This window comes from Chrysoperla carnea, chromosome 1 (assembly GCF_905475395.1).
Source record: "Chrysoperla carnea chromosome 1, inChrCarn1.1, whole genome shotgun sequence".
In the NCBI taxonomy this organism is placed as follows: domain Eukaryota; kingdom Metazoa; phylum Arthropoda; class Insecta; order Neuroptera; family Chrysopidae; genus Chrysoperla; species Chrysoperla carnea.
The window spans coordinates 69,154,787-69,171,961 of record NC_058337.1 but is presented as its reverse complement, the minus strand read 5'-3'; the positions used below and the strand labels follow the sequence as shown (position 1 = coordinate 69,171,961).

Here is a 17,175-nt window from a genome sequence, read left to right as displayed (position 1 = left end):
CCCATCAAGTTAGGTGAAATTTCATATAATTTACTGAAGTTTTGGGTACAGCCAAGCCACCTATACCAATTTTTAGTTTTTTACCTCTAGAATCAAAATTTTCATATGCGGAGAAAAACCAAAGTGTAATTTCGAAAAAATTAACGACCAAACCATCAACGTCAGTCCAAAGTTATCGGGTGTAAATAAGTCGGTTCAGAGTTTTCGATCGATTTGTATATATAAACTTTTTCTTATCTTTTATATTATCTGAAAAATCTACATCAATGTACAATTATCTGTTGTTTGATATTTTTTAAAAACTGCATTTTAGGGAAACAATACTGGATAAAAGTTGTTAATCTTGAAATTTCCACCCGATCTGTATATTTTGATTGTTCCCTATTTTTTGATTTTTCGGAAAAACCGATATTTAAATAAATACGAAGCATTCATATTTATGATTTTTTCACCAAAAACACGGAAAATTGATACATTGATACATTGATGTAGATTTTTCTTATAATATGAAAGATAAGGTAAAGTTTATACATACATCGATCGGAAATCTTACATCCGATAACTTTTGACTAATTTATAGTTTCTCTAAAATGCATAGTTTTCGAGTAAAATGCAAAAATTGTGGAAAAACATTGAAAATCGTTAATTTTTCAGAAATTTGTGCAGAAATTCCAATATTACACAGGTAAAAAGCTAAAAATGGACAACATCGGCATTGCTGTACTCAAAACTTATTGATAAAGAGATGAAACCTTAATATTTGTTTGAGTATACCCAGTATCCCACACACGAAATTTATTAGAAATTTGTTTTATAATCATAAAAAATAAATTTTTTATGACTCAGTTAATTTGAACCATATTCAAATTTTTGAAAGATTATATAAGAAGTGGTCGGCTTTTTTATGACCATAATAAATGAAATAAAATTTTGTGTATAATAATTAAATGAATTGCATTTTTATTTTGATACATTATAATTGAATAAGTGAATTATCTTTAGATGAACACAAAAAAAAAGTTTTACTGTGGTCAGTTACATATTAACCAAGTAAAAATACTTCCGACTTAATTTATTACATAAGATTAAATCGTTCTTTTTTTACTTCAATTCAAAACTGATGTATAAATGCTTTTCATAGAGAGTAAGTATTATAGTTATTTGTCGCTGTGAGGTGATAATTTTTTGCTTATATAAAAATGAGAATATCTTACTCAAAAGGTTAACTTTCTATGTAATTATATCCCAGGGCCAATCATCAAAGTTTTATTGGATTTGTATTCAAAATTGGATCACTATGAGGGTGGAGCAAAGTATATGAATTTAAGAGACAGAGATGTAAGAAGAACTATTGCTATTTTCAGAATGAACAGGTTTGCTTGGGAAAATAAGAAAAACCGAAGCGGGGAGAGGATTTGTGTTCTGTGTAACGGAATTGAAACAGTCGAACATCTTATAGAGAAGTGTTATGGGGAAGTAGGGAAAAAAAGGGATCATCTTTACAGTCGCAGGTTGAATAATACAAAATTGATTTTGGATGCTAAGAATATTGTAGATTAAAGCAGTATATAAATATTTACGCTTCATCTTGGACCAGCGCTCACAATATCCTTAAATTTCAGTCTGCCTCGTTGTACTTGTGACCAGATTTCATTTTATTCATTTATTTCTGATGGGCGATTTAGTTTAAAATTTCTATTATTTATATGTTTTATGATGTTTTTTTGTGTGCTGTTTTATTCTCATTTTCTGCGTCTTTCAGTTTTATTCTCATTTTCTGTGTATAAGTGATATAATGTTAACAATGTTTTACTTTGATTGGCCAGTTGGCATATCAATAAAGTTTATTATTATTATATCCCAGAGCCAATTTCAATTAAGGTATTTCCAGACCCAATACACCTACGTGAAATTTCTAGTGCATAAGGATTCTCTGTAGGGTTTATAGAAAATTAACTATCAATGCCAGCGTTTTCTTAAATGCTGATATTCATAGTTAATTTTCTATAAACCGTACAGAGAATCGATATATGAATTTTTTTTACAAAATATGTATAAACAAATTTTAAATTTTTGGTATTGATTTCAATTTTATACGTAGGTGTATTGGGACAAAATCGGTAAGAATATTGAATTAGTATCAAAGATGTTTGGGGTATAAGCATCCCAACTCCCTTCCTTCTTTTTATGTCGAAGTATTTTGCTTCCGCGGTTTTTATGACTTCGAAAATCTGTACAGCCTCTTCAAATTAAGTTAGAGGGTTAATATTGAAAGTTAATATGTAAGTTGGTTTAGTGCCAAGGATGCGTGTTTTGAAATTGCAAATTATATGTTCTCAAAACTTGAAAAAACAAAAATGTCATTTTAAACTTCAGAACCAAAAAATGGGGTGTTATAAGTTTGACCGCTATGTGTGTCTGAAATGTCTGTGTGCCTGTCTGTGGCATCATAGTGCCTAAACGGGTGATTTTTTAAAGGTAATTTAATGGGGAGAGTTCTTAGCTATGTTTCAAGTGCGAGTTTGGGGTTTCGTACCTGGAATAACTAAAAAATATGCGATGGTCCTCAAAATCGGTTCAGTTTGATGAAGGCTCTAAGGATAAAGATAATTTAATGGAGAGTGTTCTTACATACATTTCCAGTGCGAGTTTAGGGTTCCATACCCGAAAAATTTATCGGGGTTTTTCTAAATTTTGTAAATTTCACTTGTAAGCGAATGCATCTTTTAATAAGAAATATATAATGAAGGGGAAATATGACTTTCACGATGGGGCTCTATTGCACGCGAGTTTTTTTTAGCTAGCAGTCTGTGTGCAATCTATTTATTTATTTAATTAAATGGTTGTGTAATGAAAAGTACTGCAGTATTTTCGATATCATCTAGTTTGTAAAATTATTTTGACTATAGCTATTAAACACCTTCAATTTTCCTCATGTACAAAAATAAGATGCTTGTTTTTTTATAAACAAAAGCCTAGTCATAAAGTAAATTAATTTAATGGTTGTCGTAGAATTCTCTTACAATTTTAGGTACAATAACAATTTATATTTGAATTGAAAGTTAATTTTAATAATAATAATAGATATGTATTAATTTTACAAAGATGTTTTTAAGTATGAGGGCGAATTTTTACTTTCACCATTAGTATACCTAATAATACCTTGACCTTTTTAGAGGAACTATAATGTATTAATAATAATAATTAATATGATTCTTTTTTCTTAATTAATGTACATACATTTACCTTTCATAATACTGAGAAAAAGTGATAGGTCCAAAGCCAAATTAGATAAAAAAAATTTATGAGTATAGGTATTGTTAATTTAATTTGAAACAAATTTGAAACTTAATAATACTTTAGGTCTCTATTGTTTAAAAAATTTGTAAAAAAAGGAAATCTGATAACAATAGGACAAAGTATGGAATAATATCTATAGATTCGATTCTGACATCTTACAGGGGGATTGTAGGATTCAGTCAAATAATCAATGTGACAAAAGATTATGATCAAGCAAAACAAAAAAAAAACAAAGAAATATAAGACTTTCTTGATGAAATCATTATTTAAGCATCGTTAGTAAAAATCTCAAAAAAAAGAAATAGTCACACAGAAATTGCGTAATATTAGCGAATTTTCTTTCTCAAATGAAGTAAAAGATATCTATTGTTATAATTCTAAAATTTTGAATATTGGAATATAAATAAATTGGCAGTACATAGTCGGTGTGGTACTGAAGTCGTCTGAGTGCGACCCTTGTAGTCCACACGACTAACTTCCCAGAGGGGGAAAACATTAAAAAAAGATCTTGTTAGCCTTCTTAGATTATTCTTCGAACATGTACTGCAGTTTCTGCTGGAACGATCATTATCTCCATAGATAAATGATGTGTTTTAGCTCTTCTCTTTTTAACTTTTGTATACAATCCGAATTTTCTATTCACGGTTAAGGCTTATTAAATACCAAAAGCTGAAGCTTATTAAGTATTCCGATCGGTTTAAAGTTGTGATCACAAGGGCTAAGGTTTATTAAATACCAAAAGCTGAAGATTATAAAATATTACGATCGGTTTAAAATTGTGACCCCAAGGGCAGTTACAAACACATTTGCCTTTAATATTTCTGTGTATGAGTATACAAATTTTATTGCTAAAACTACAAATCCGACGAGGAATAACATAAATTCCTGCAACGATTTAAACCATAATTTTTTTAAATGAAACCCAAAAATGATTTTTTCAAATATTTACACAATGCTTATGAAATCTTAAAATTGTCCCTGAAACAGAAATAACTTTAAATCTATATAATATTAGTAATTTACAAAATATCCTGTAGGTAAACTCTATGAATATAATATATTCAACAAAGACTTAATCGACTATTCTTTTCATATGTTAAGTCTATGATTGTTGAATGCCGATAGCAGTAAAACAACTTTTTCGATAATAAAATATACTTTGTAAGTAATTTTTTTCGTATCCTCTATAACCAGTTGTACAGGAAAAATCCACAATAATTTTCTCATAATATAATATTTCTATATAGTATTGAAAAATGCATAACAAATTACTTCCATGTACAAACCACAAATTAAGTAGTATGACAAAAAGTATTACTTTCTTTGTTGAAAAGTGATGTTGGAATTTTATAAGGAAGTTCTCCCTTTCTGAAGCTAATGAAATCATTATTCTAAATCAAAACTAAAATTTAATAAAAAAATTAGAGAAGTAGGAATTGAAAATTTGACAGAATGATAAATGTTTTGATAGTTGAAGACTTTTGTAAGGATAGTTTTAAAGACTCTGTGAATAGGGATTTTAAATATAATTAAGCCCGCCGAGAGGAGGGAAGAATAGGGAAAGTCCCCGGGCCCGAGCGCTGTTAACTTTACTAAAAAATAGTAATTAATAAATATACTTTGCGCGGTTACTTGGCCGTACTGCTTCAGCCGCATTTAACAGAAGAGGTCACGTAGTACCGTGTGTCCTATTGTGAAAGTGTATGGTAGGGCAGGCGTTTATAGCAATGCACTGGTATCTATACTGTAACGGACACGTCATTCTATTTACTATTAATTATCCAAGTAATGGTAAATATTTTGTATAAAAGATTATTCCGATAATAAATTCAGGATTCTGTCGAGGTTTAAAATGCGATTCTTAAATGAATTCACTATCCAAGTATTAAAATTAAATTAAAAAGCATAAGTTTTAAAAGCGAAATTCTACAACTTTTGTCTTGGTCATTTGTGTGTAATTATTTTCTAAAATTCATGGGGATCTCAAACTTTTTTAGCATCTTGTATATACATCTAGATGTAGAAACCAAGAAATGTGTTCGTGCTTAGAGGTATTTTTATCGTTTTTCAAATCGCTGTTACTTGAATAAAAGTGTTCATTTTGTACCACGTGCTTCTAGAAAGTACATAAAGCACATTATTCTCTATTTATAATCAGTTGGCTACTATTCCATAAGGGTCAGGTTTAATCATTTTTCGCTAGATTGAGTTGATTGATCTGAGGAAATGATATAAGGAATTACAATTACTATTTGTGTTTTCAATATATAGAGGGAATGTGAATACGTTTCGCCACAATTTTTGATTTATAACATTCAATTAATAAACGTTTTTTGCATATTGATAAATAATAATATCGATATTAATTACATATCCGTTATAATATATAAATGATTTGTCATATGTTAAAACTGTTATACCTACTGAATTAGAAAACAGTATCAATATTTCAAAATCATCAAGTCAATTTCATTTCATTTGACAAGATAATTTTTATATTCCACAAACTGGTTTTAAGTTCAAACAGTAAGTTACAATGCATATACAGACTAAGGCAATTTTTTGAAAAATAAGTTAAATTTCCCCGCCCACTCAAATTGTATATGATATTGGGAATTTTAAACTCTATAGTTTTCCTTTTCTCATGAATTATTCAAATTTTATTTTTAGTATATAAAATTTTATGTTGTTTATCAAATTTAAAATGTCGATAAAAAAAAAAAAAAAAATTTAGAAAAAGTAATTTACCTATTGAATCAATCATTCGACGTCATCAATTTCTTTGGAAATTTAATAAAAAAGTGTGAGAAGCTTGTTGACCGGTCAAATAACATTCATTAAAAATTGAAAAATATGGCGGATAAAGTTATGGCGGATTTAAATTTGATATTGAAATTTATTTACTTTCATCTCTACGTTTTTGCTTGAGGTGAGAACCTCCTACCTATACTCAAATGTAACTCATATATGGTACCAACATTTTTCTTTAATAACCAACTTGTCTAAATCGTCACTCTTCTAAATTCTCATGAAATTAAAAATCATTATATTTTGTATAAAGCTCCCTACGCTTTTAACCAAACACCTGCATATAACATTCTTTTAAAATATGTTCATATTTACGCATATTAATTAATAATTTCCATTCCAAAAAACTAATTCATTATATGCAAATTTTCAATTCCAAAAAAAAAATTCTTGACGTTCGTTTTTTTCTTCTATTTCTAAAATAATCCCACATAAAATTAATTAATATTATATTAATATTAAATCCTACGTCATAATTAATTTTTTTTTTGTATGTGTATGCCATTAATAAAATACTTAATTCTATTATAGAATATTGAAGAGAAAACCATGAACCTATCTATTTAATTTAAATGCATGCGCAACTAACTTATATACCTGTAGCACCGTGTATTTATTTAATTATCATGTATGTCCTATGTGCTTTGTTAGTAGGTCTCAAAAACAGTCAGGTCAGGCTGATATTATGATATTGATAAAAACACTTATAAAAGTTATTGTGCCCCTTAATTATCCATTGCCTCCTAACTTTTTCTTGTAAAGAAATTCTTGTAGGTTCTCTTTCATACGAAAAAAGTTTATGATTTCGTTCCAAGCTTCAATTTAAAAAAAAAAAAACCCTTTTTGTTATTCTAACATAAAAATCGAAAGTAAAAGCAATAATTATTTTATCTGACACTCGAAAAAACGAGGTGTTGTTGTCTGAAATATTTTAGAATATTGATTACTCTAATATTAACTTCCCCGAAGAAGTTCATGTAATGGGGCCGATTTTGAAAATCTCCAGTTTTACATATTTCCGCAGTTTCAAGGCCAGAATATCCGAATCAAACTTTTTCAATGTGATGTCTGTGTGTTTGTGAGTACGCATGTGCGTATATTCGTATGTTCGTTCGGATTCTTTCCCCTCGATTATCTCGCGACCCAGTTATGACATTAACACGTGACTGGGCTTATTTGACGCGTAATCACGTATTTAAGATCTGAAATAGTATTAAGCAGAGTTGAGCCGTTTTTTAATAGTAAACACATCATTTATCTATGGAGATAATGATCGTTCCAGCATAAGCTGCAGTACATGTTCGAAGAATAATCTATGAAGACTAACAAGACCTTTAATGTTTTTTTCTCCTCAGGGAAGTTAGTCGTGTGGACTACAAGGGTCGTACTCACTTGACTTCAGTACCACACCGGCTATGTACTGCCAATTCATCTTAAAATATTTGTCTGTAGAGGTAAGAGTTACATAGATATCTGTTTTTGCATAAAAATTTTTATGTTTATCTCTTATATATGTGGCCACTATGGAGTATTTAGATATAATTTTAACTACTATTTAGATACATTTTTAACTAATAGTGGCGGCTCATACAGTTTACATATTGATTTATTATTCTTATTAATGATCCTTATTGCCAAATTTCATCAAAATATGTTTAGTCGTTTTTACGAGATTGAGTAACAAATATCCAAACTATTAAATTAATTAATTATAAGTAGAATTAGTACCTATCATTTTTCAACGGTTTTTAGCAAGTATCTATGTAATATGCATGTATTTGTATATAATTGTTAATACTTATATATTTTAAATTTTATGCATACATTAATTTTGAATTAATAATAAACATATGGATTTAGAGGTATAAAAAAATAACATTTAATAATAAAACAAGTAGAAAGTTTTATTTATTTATTTACCTTTAATTCACTTGTTAATTTATTTATGTTTACATACCCATATTATCTATCCACTTTTATTAGTATTATTTGATACATATATGTATATGCCAAGTACTATGAAGAACGGTTAAATGATTATCTACGTATGCTCTATGATACTAGTACAATGGATGAGTTTTGCTTAGAGAGAATTACAAATTAAAATACTATACACCACTTGGGAAAAATCTACTTTGAAATAGCGAAATTGACTATTCTATTGGAGCTGTGCAAAATTTTCTAGTAAGATTTTTAATGATGCATATATCATTCAAAAAATAAAAAAATAAAATAAAAACAGGTTAAAGAGAATTATTTATTGAAAGACTTCATTTTACTCAATTTTTAGTTTTGCTCAAAATAATTTTAAAAAAATACATAATTCTAGACCAGAGAGAGGCTGAAATACTAGACGGGTTGCACCTGCGATAGCATTTTAGCTCTTTTGTGACTGTAATTATATATCATTTATCTTTTTTCGATACAAAACTAAAGTGTCCAAAATGAAATGAAGTCCTGCAAAGAATAATTTTATTTAATTTTTTTTCAGCTGTAATATCATCGCCCAAATGCGTTCAAAGTATTCATAAATTCAATTTTACTATACTCGTCTAAAATTAATCAATAATATCAATAATAAAGCGTTTTCAAATTGTCTGATAATTTTCGATTGAATTATTTTTCATAATTATTGATAAAGCTTTTAGACCTTTTGGAGAATAAATTTTGATTTCTTTTTGAAATTATATTCTATGATGGAATGAATTATATTCGATCTATTAGAGATCATTTAATCAACAAAATAATCGATTATTTTGCTTTATATTGAAATGGATTAAAAAATATTGAATTTTTCAAATAAAAAACAAAATCATCCTTTATTAATAAAATTAAATGATAATGTATTAGGTACCAAACAAGTGAAATTTACAAAATTTAAAAAACTCCCTACATATTTTTCGAGTACGGAACCCTAAACAAGAATATCTAAGAAAACTCTCTATTAAATTAATTTTTTTTAAAAGCCTTTTCCAAACAGAGCCGAATTTGAAGATCAAAGCCAATTTTTCAGTTTTTTTCGGTTCGGGACCCTAAATTTGCACTTGAAACATAATTAAAACACTCTCCATTTAATTGTCTTTCAAACTAAATCAAAAAAATTTGAATCGGTACAGCTGTTTAGGAGCTGCCTGCCACAGACAGACAGACAGACAGATAGACACACACACATAGCGGTCAACTTATAACACCTCCTTTTTTAGAACGGGATTCATAATAATTTAAGTAAGTAAATGGTGTAGAAATTTAAGTATACAGTTTTTTTATTTTGGATCAGTAAAAAGCAAATTTTTAAACAAAATTAATATTGAAAATAGCATTTTATTAAATGAGCTTTTAAAAAAAAATTGATGATTGAATTTATGTATATTGTAAGCTCTGAAACCGAAATAATTTTATGTAAATTCTGTGTGAATTTAATTGAATTACTCAATTGTTCGAGGTGAAACGTGAAAAGTCATCTAAAATGTTATACTTAGCAATAATGAGTTTAATTATAGATATTTTGTCATAGATATATGATCGTAGGTTGTTACAACTTTCTTTTTTATTTAGTTAATATATATAACTACGTGCACTTTAACCCAAAAATATTAAAAGTGATTTCCGTACGATCAATCAATCATAAATGAAATAGGTATGTATTTCGAAAGATTATTCACAGAATTTTAATACTGTAATCTTATTTTAATCTACGTAATTTGAACATTTTTAAGTTTATTTCAAATGTTAGCGTTTATTTTTTTTTAAAAATTGACGGACATGACGTTAAAAGCTGAAGCTGCATTATTATTTTAAATTTTTTATTAACTAAAATAAAAGCTAGTTTTTTAAAACTTTTTTACTTAAAATTAAAAATCAATTTTGTTTTATAATGCCTCGTCCACATTGATATACGTATAATAATTTCATATTGTTATAATTGATAGTATGAAAAATAATGATATCAAATTAGTGATATTTACATACACTTTTCGTTTTAAAATATATTTGCCGTTATCTCACAAGAAAATTGGATTATTATTTATTTAAAAAAAATATTATTTAGCATCTATCGTGTGATTGACAACGGTTTTCGATTAGTTGTCGAAAAGACGAAATAAAATATAAGAAAATATTACAGTTGAGCAAAACATGGACTGATCATGAATTTAAGATTCGTTATAGCTTTAGTACTATTATAGATACCAAACCTATTCTGCTGAAATGCAGAATAGTCAGAATTTTTCCTTGAAACTCTTGTATCTTTAATATATAATTGTAAACATACTAAATATACTTGATTCCATAAAAATCACAACAGTTAAAACATTCTAAGCGTACTCATCATATGTTATGTTATAATAATAACACTTAGAATGTTTTAATTCGAGCGTTTTTAATGACATAGGAAATGTAACTATGATGTAAATACCGTCTTGATGGATAAATGAAGTATTTTAATTTTTTGAAAAATTACATAAAATAATTAAAAGTAAACTGAGATAGTTTTCAGAAAACAGTCTAATACCCATTTGAATTATATATACTTTTCAAGTCACTTCCAGCATATTTTAATTTCCTAGCAAGTTTCTCCCATATTCTATTTATATAGCAATAATAAATATACCAGTAGAAGAGCAGTATGATAATAATAAATATACCAGTAAGATAATTGATCCAAAAAATAGGTGCCAAGTAATGTAAAGTTATAAAATAGGTTCCAATTTCGCCAAATCCATATAAATTTTTGAGATAATTTAAAAATACATTGCGCTATCTTATAAAAGATGTGAAACCATGGCAGCAGCTTTCACGCTCCATTTTTTTACACTTCTCTATATTTTAAGGTTACAAATACGCGTAAATTTTTTCGCTACAAGCTTTAGAGTTCAATATTTTTGCAATAGAAATATAGGTTGTGATTGCTTACGAAAACAATCAACATTTTTTTCAAAAGCTTACAAAATTAAATAAAAATGAATTCGTTCCCAATATATTTTTATGATCCATATTATAGATAACATACATTGTATATTATTGCAGTATATGGTTGCTAAATTAACCATAATTTTAAGTGTAGGTAGATAGAAAGATAGATCTATCTTATAGATACATATCAAAATTAACCCAGTATATATACTGAGAGGCCAATTAAAAAGATGCGTTTTGTTATAAACAGATTTGGAAAAAAATATTTCCGCTGCATAGGATATTTTTGGTAATTTTTATTTTTATTAAGGTGCAGAATTTAAAAAAATTCATTACCTTCTATCACGTCAGGTTTTCTTCCAAAACTCAAAATCGGACATATGATTAACTGAATGGGTAAGTAGGATGTCAATTTTCCTTTATTGTCTTTAAAATAAGTTTACCATTTTGTTTTAAAATTTTTCTTCTTTTTCTTGATGCTCCTCTGGGAACGTTTTTGCTTTTTATTTTCTTTTTCCCGTATGTGTTATCACAAACTAATCAAGTTTCCATAATTTGTTGGGATTACTCAATTTCTCAGCATTCTCCCTATCTCCCTGAATTCGAATTTTTAATTTTTTAATGAGTTAACAACATGACTTGATAGAAGCTAAGGTGTTACCCAGCTTCAGTGTATACAAATATATAAGTAAGAGTTAATTAATCAAAGCCAAGAGCTGACCAAAACATTAAAAACAAAATGAGTCTCGTATTTTGGCAACATGCGATCTGACAAGTATTATGCACAATAGGTGGTGGAATTAGGGAAACAGCAGTCTACAGGTGTCAAAAGAACAAAAATAATTTCGTTGATGGATAATATAAAAATCTGAACGAAGATGATTCTGCAGCAACTTATACATAATGCGTCAGGCAGAAAATTATGAAAAAAGTGGTCTCCAACTTCTCTTAGGATATATCAAATAAATAATCCAAATAAATATCTCAACACATTTTTTGTAATGTTCATCATTTTCATCGTCATTTTTTGAAGTTTTTTTTGTAAAGTTCAAATCTATCTTTTTCAGGTCAATTATACCTCTTAGACAGAAAAATTTGATCAGCGGTCTTTAAAACATGATATATTGAAGAAAATTCGAAATTGTTTGCTCTACTATACTTTACTTATGTACTTTGTATATGGCAAAGTATAAAATGAAAGACGTGAGCGGAAGACGTAAGCCAATTGAACCAATAATATTTCTTACGTCTTATGTTTTGTCAGTTGTGAAAATGAAATATTTGACTCGAATTGGAATTTGCTTACAGTTACCGTTTACGTTCTATCAGTTTTTATGTGTGATTACCATAGCACATGCCAGGGTCGCGTTTTAAATAATGCATTAAAAAATTTAATATTGTTTTATTGTTAATTAAAGCAACACATTCGATTTCAAGCATATTCGAATCATAATAGGTAATTCAGTCGGACATTTTACATTGAGATGGAATGAGAGTTTACAAGAAGTCGTATCTCGCGATTCTAAACACCATACTAATAATATTTAGTGAATCAACTGTATATTTTGGTCGATTACAAATCATGTAAAAGAAGTTAAAAATTAGTTCACATAATTTACATTTACAAGAAAAAAAAAAAAAATAATCTGTGTTAATATCTATATTTTTCAGAAAATTATCATAATTCATTAGAACAATTAAAAATTGGTGGGGTTATTTAGTTCATTTATTTATTTACAAAATATTAATTTAACTTCTTAAATGTTTTGAAATTAGTATGTTACTTTAAATATAATTTATGTCTTTTATTTTAAGTAAATAGTTCATTGTTACGATATGAGTGCGTATAGACCTGTTCAAAAAAGTTGACTATGTAATGTCTTTATAATATTACTGTAGATAAATTCTATTATGACATCCAATATTAGGGATTTATTTTGGCAAAGGACCCCGCAATATTAAATAGGAAAATGGCTTTCTGTGAAACTTTTTCTAATCCACCCTAAAATGTTAAATGGATCATTCTGATTGAAAGGTCTCATAACCACAAAAATTTTTAAAGAGTAGTTTTGGAGCTACGGACGATTAAAGCTACAAATATATTATTGTTTTATTATATCACTAAGAAAATAGATTTCTATGTAACTTTTTCAAGCTTTTCCCAAAATATTCTTTAGATCGTTCTGATTAAAAAGTCTCACGACCACAAAACTTTTAAATGGGTAGTTTTCGAGCTTTGGGCTTTCAAAGGCACACAAACATTATATTTAGTATGAGCTTTTGATCAGAACGATCCGAAAAAACATTTTGGGGATGGTTTGCAAAACCTTTACAGAAAGCCATTTTCCTCGTCATATAGGTACTATACTCGTTAAAAAGTTTTGTATAGTCTTAAGAAAATTGAACAGAACGATTTGAAGAACATTTAGGGACGGTTTGAAAAAGTTTCACAGAAAGCTTTCTTCCATATAATAAAATTATGTATAATATATTTGTAGCTTTGATCACCCGTAGCTCGACAACTATTGGTTAAAAATTTTTGTGCTCGCGAGAGATTTTGATCAGAATGATCCAAAAAACATTTTAGGGTGGTTTGAAAAAAGTTTCACAGAAAGCCATTTTCCTATCTAATATTGCGGGGTCCTTTCTTCTCTTTCAGTGGGCATGCAAAATTTTGGACGAATAACTAACACCTACTTTGTTGAGTGTGGCATAAAATGTTTTTTCATTTTTATTCAAATATATTCGTAATTCAATATTCTTCCTAATGAATATTCATTTCTTTTAAGCTTGTCATGCAACTTGAAAAGTTGTTGGGAATAACCTTGAAAACAATCTCTTAAATTCAGTCTTGTCGGTGAGGCTTAGCTAAAAGTTACGTGGGCTAGCATGAAAAGTTACATTATGATAATTTCGTAATAAATCGATAAATTATATTGTTATTGCTTTTATGGCTTATTAAAAATTAAATTTTAATCAAAGAGGACAGCATAATTAAATGGAATATAATTTATTAACTTTTATTTCAAGTCTAAGAATACTAAAATTGTGGTAAATAAATTTCAAAAACAAATATATATAATTTTTTTAAAAGTTTTCTAAAAGTGCTTTTTACATACATATTACATGGGTTGATAAAAATTTACGTAATATGTGATAAATGTAACCTTCTGTCAACACTGCCGAAATTTTCTATCGTTCTGAAGTGACTGTTAAGTACTGCGTTTGGTTCTTGACCAATTCATCGAAAAGTTCTTAAGCGTTTTCGATCCGAAATAGTAAAACAAGATTAATTTTCCTTAATGATCGTTTTTAATTTTGAAAAATTTTCTTTTTATATTAGATTAATTTTTTTTATAAATAAAGTTGAAGAAAGTAATTTTTCCAACAGTTTATCATCTTATCATTTTCTCTTTAAAGATGGTATTTCACTGAGATATGAGATACTTCCTTTCAAAGCTCTAAAATACAAATTCTGCCGAAATTTTTTTTAATTTCATTTGGATTTTAGAAATTTGAACGGATCTCTGTAAATATTAAAATAAAAATATAAAATTGGTGTCGATAAATTGTAGGCAAAATAATTTTATTTCTATTTCAAAGTTTTCTTATAGTACAAGATCTGAATTAAGGTCGACCTTCACCCATCTTTTTACCGAATGAAAGTTATTTTTTATGAAATGTAAAATATTTACAAATATCCCTGTTGTGGGTTGCCCTAAAAAATATGGTCCAGACAACTTTTAATAAAAATATCAAAACTTGGAAAGCTTGTAAATTTTATTTTTTGACTGATATTTTGTGGACAATCATATAGCACCGTATTTGCAATAAAATTATCTTTATTTATATATGTGAGGCAATGAATTAACAGATGAACGTAATTACTATTCACAACTTGTATAAATGCGAAAATAATGAACGAAAAAAGGCAGACAGCATAGCTGCTGCATATTCTTTATGGCTTTTACTTTCGAGTAGATCAAAATTCGTTAGATATGAAAGTCAGTGAAAAATTTCTAAAAATTTTACTCTTGATATTTTCACTAAAAGTAGTCTGGACCACATTCTTTTAGGCAACCCATTGCAGGGATATTTGTTAACATTTTATATTTCATAAAAAATAACTTTCATCCGGTAAACAGATGGGTGAAGGTCGATCCTAATTGGGATCTTAGACTATTATGTATGTACCGTAATAAACCAAAACTTACAGGTATTAGGTTTACAATCGCCTTAAATTGAGCCTCATTGTATTTATTTTGAATCTTTTTACTCATATATCAGTTACAGTGACCAATTATCGTTGGAATTAGTCAGCGATAACGACCAAAATGAACAAATATTACATACTTCTAACGATCATATAATTATGTCAATGGATTTATAATCCATTTATACTGTAATTAATTTTTTGCGAAAAATATTAAAATTGGGTATATTTCGTGTATATTAAGTAGTACTTACATCACTCGGGAAATGACTATACAGAACTTATATTTTTATAATTGCTTACTCCGGAACTGAATTTATAAATATAAATAAAAAAAAATCTACATACTAATTTTCAACATAAGCATAAGTATACCTACTTTTTTATAAGAAATAATTAAGTATTAAATAGAAATAATCGTTGTGCAATATCGTCTGCTTACTGCTTAGTTTTTATTTTATTATTAATAATATTATTAAAACAAAATAACATAATTATTTCTGTATAGGTATATGTGATTACTTAATAATAATAAATAAATAAATACATGATTATCGTAATTATTATTTCTGTACCTATCCATGATTACAAATCTATGGATTATAGGGGAAGGCGTAATACCTAGAATCAAAATTTACATTGAAAGCCATTTTTAATAATATCATAATGAAAATTGTCTCTGTTTTATGCACTGTTTATCCTCAACACTATGTATTTTTTGAGAATTTAAATATTAAAAAACTATTGATAAAAGAGTGTAAATAACGGTACATATGTGTAAACTATGGTAAAACATCTTAAGGTATCATTAAGTACACCCTAATATGTCTAGAATCTCCTCCACCGATTGTACCTGAAATCTCTTTCCTTGACATGTAATGGTTACATTTTATTCTAGGGAACAACACTATACAATGCACATGATTGAAACATTTAAAACACTACATATTCATTTTACAGGAATCGATAGCTACTCTGAACATGCAGCGACCGCTTCAACTGATATTTCTAAGGACTAAGGAGTGAATGAAATTTCTCTTGCTAAGTTATACAGCGCTTAACTATACTTGGAAACTGATAAAACATACGAATACAATTTTAAATTTTAATACAAACATATTACCATGAATAAATTGTTTCAGTCAAGGTGCATTACTTTGCGTATTTGAAACTTTACCTCCTCAAATTTTAACGTTATGTTTAAAAACTAAAATATGGTATAACAATTTATTCACCAATAACTAGGGAGTTATGTTGAGTAATTATAAATAGACAATCAGAAAACATTTAAAATTTAATTTTACTTTTTGGTAAAAAATTGTATTTTTAATTTATTCGAAAACAAAATCACATTGGCAATCAGTCTTTAGTCTACCTTGTATTCTCATCAAATACTTCAATTTCAAGACAGATGCTGTCATGTAAATGGCAGTACAGTGCAACCTCGATATAACGAATCTGAAGGGAACCAGTAAATATTCGTTATATCAAGTAATTCGTTAAACTGAGGTTTGTTATATTGAGGTTAAGTTGGTCTAAAATTCGTTATAAAGAGGAAAAAAGTGTCGGAACCTCTCGCGACATGAATTACATACTATGGAGTATACTAACTGTCATATATTGGTGGGACTTTATACGTTATATAAAGGTTTTGAATTGACGAATTTCGTTATTTAGAGGTATTTAAATTTTTTATGTAGTTGAAAATTCGTTATAAAGAGGCTGTTCGCAAAAAATATTCGTAATGTAGAGGTATATTTTATATTGACTCTTATGGACAATTCAAGGGGATTGCGAAAAATTTGTTAAATCGAGGAATTCGTTATATTGAGGTTCGTTATATTAAGGTTGCACTGTATTTATCAAGAAGCTAAAGATGATTCAAGGTACATAATGACTCTAGGCACTACATCTTACCCTACTCACTATACTAGCTAGGTATA

At 27.8% G+C, this 17,175-nt stretch overlaps 1 protein-coding gene across 1 annotated transcript in view; it reads right to left on the bottom strand.

Annotated features, from left to right (window-relative positions):
• The window catches only part of LOC123305274 (dual specificity protein kinase splB-like), a 101,720-nt gene that overhangs the window by 4,866 nt on the left and 79,679 nt on the right, over window positions 1–17,175 (bottom strand). The gene's annotated exons all lie outside the window — the stretch shown is intronic.